Here is a 2,668-nt window from a genome sequence, read left to right on the forward strand (position 1 = left end):
AGTCATTTATCACAAAGATAAACAACCCATGAGCACATTTACTTTTCATCTATCATATAATGTCAATGAAAGGTTATCATTTACCCATTTCTTGGGCTATGAATTTTACTTTTGTGAATGATACTACATATTGCAGAAGTCATATACCTAACACACTAGCTTTCGGTTCCTTATTTATTTGAACTCAGGCTTTTACTTAAAATCAAAGTATATGAGTCAGACATACATAGTCCATCATCTACTCAAGATTAAGATGTGCCACATTACAAACATCACAAGTGAATAAATCCATAAACGGATTCAGGATATATTCTTCTTCAGTCATGTCTGATGTACTATCAGTCCAGTTAGCCACATATATGTCTCTATCTTTTAGGAGTCATTTGCTCCTATGCTCAAGAAAAAAAATCTCCCCAATTGGTCTTAATAGACAGAATATTATTCTTTCAATCTATTTTCTTATTTCCAATTAGACTAAGGACATGTTTAGGTTAATCTACTTATATAAGTTGTCTTTCCGTATTATGGTCCGACCACATAATATCGCTTAGTGTTACTTAAACATTAAATAACTAGTGAGTCAATATTTACTTCCATTTGGCTTTGCGTGCAAAAACCATTAATGATAATATATAAAGGTTATTAATGTAATTCATAGAAAATATTATTAAACTAATTTGTTCGAAAAAATACAATTGTATATAGACGAAAATATTACACTAAGGGCACCATATCCAATAATTAATTGGATGGAAATCCATGTTCTTACTAGTTGATTAACATTGCCCTAAGATGACTTAATTCAATGGGTGTAGAAATTATCAGTGCAACAATTTTTAATATTTATTTAAGGTTTAATGTAAGACGCATGCATCATCTTAATGCATATTGAATGTTGCAAAAGTTTTTCAAAATATTTGTTTAACATAAAGATATTAATAAATGAACTTTGTTTTTTAATTTCAGTTCAAAAATGACACCAAATCGTTTATTGAATAATTATTCTGAGAACAAAATTGAATAGAAATAATTATAAGGAGTGGAAAATAAACCTCATGATTGTCTTAAGCTATGAGAAACTCAAGACAGTTCTTGATGATAATTGCCCTTCGACCAACCAAGTTGAGGCTAGAAATTGCTGGAAAGAATCTAATGATATAGCTTGTTACTATATGTTGGCAATCATGACTAATACTCTTTATAAGCAACCAGAGAGTTGTGATTCTACCAAAGTGATTTGGACATATTAAAGGATTGTTGGATCTGGTGCCTTGAGTGTAGTATATTTGTTTGTAAACTTGTAATTTTTTTGAACAAATTGGTTAATAATACAATTTATGGATTACATTAATATACTTTGTATAATTGTCTTTATGTGATTTTCGCATGTAAAGTAAAATAGAAGCAAATATTGGCTCGCCGTTGTCTAATGTTTAAACAAATACTAAGCGATATTAAGTGGTCGGATCGTAATATAGAAAGAAAGCTTATTTACTAGAAGAACCTAAACATGTCCTTAATCTAATAGAAAATGAGCAAACTGATTGAAAGACTAATATGTCATCTATCAAGTCCAATTGGGGAGATACCTTATCTTGGGCATTGGAGCAAATGGATCCTAAAAAATAGAGACATAGATGTGATTGACTAGACTGACAGTAACCAGATGGGACCCAAGAAGAATAGATCCTGAATTCGTTTATGGACTTAGTCACTTGTTACGTTAAAAGTGTGATATACCTAAATCTTGAGTGGATGAAAGACTATGTATGTGTGACTTGTATACTTTGATATAAGTAAAAGCCTGAGTTCGAATAGATAAGGAACCAAAAGCTGGTTTGTTGGGTATGCGACTTCTGTAGTATGTAGTGTCATTCACAATAGTGGAATTCATAACCCGAGACATGGGTAAATGATATCCTCTCATTGGCATTACATGGTTGATGAAAAGTAAATGTTGCTGCGGGTCTATTATCTTTGTGATGAATGACTTGATTACTATTTGATAGTAATTTATTTGTCATGAAGGAAGATGTAATGATTACTATGAGATAAAATAGGATCATATTAGGAGAACGAATTTATCCCAAAGAGATTAAGGGTATTCTACGAAGGTAACACACTTATGACAAGGTCATTGGATGAGCACTAATCGAGTTGCTTTCGTTGAAACTAGAAATGAACTACATGTTTAATCAAATGAATATAAATGGATAGAAATGATAAAAATAGAGAAATGAGAAACATTTGAAAGTGAATATGGTTTTTTTTCAAAATGAAAATGACTTGGAAATGAATTTATGGTTTTTGAATTAAATGAAGTTCAAAAATGGAAATAAATCATTTGGTCATAGTAAATCCATCGAATGTAGAAATATTAAATATATTTTCTCATAGATTCTTTTACGGTAAAATCATGATTTTAATGCAATTAAATTTGGGTTGAGAAAATTATTTAATTGAGAAACTAATTTATTTAAGTTGTTTATTTTGGGAAATAGAAAAACAAATATCGGGTTGGATCAAATTATAAAATACTGGGTTAAAAGTCCAGGAAGTAGTTGTAATTGGACTCGATATTGGAGAGGCCCAAAAGCCTTTCATGTTTAAAGAGAGGGATGACAAACCCTAGTTTGTTTAACTAGGGTTTTCGCCCTACCTAATCCTA

The sequence above is a fragment of the Gossypium arboreum genome, chromosome 7, assembly GCF_025698485.1.
Source record: "Gossypium arboreum isolate Shixiya-1 chromosome 7, ASM2569848v2, whole genome shotgun sequence".
Classification (NCBI taxonomy): Eukaryota; Viridiplantae; Streptophyta; class Magnoliopsida; order Malvales; family Malvaceae; genus Gossypium; species Gossypium arboreum.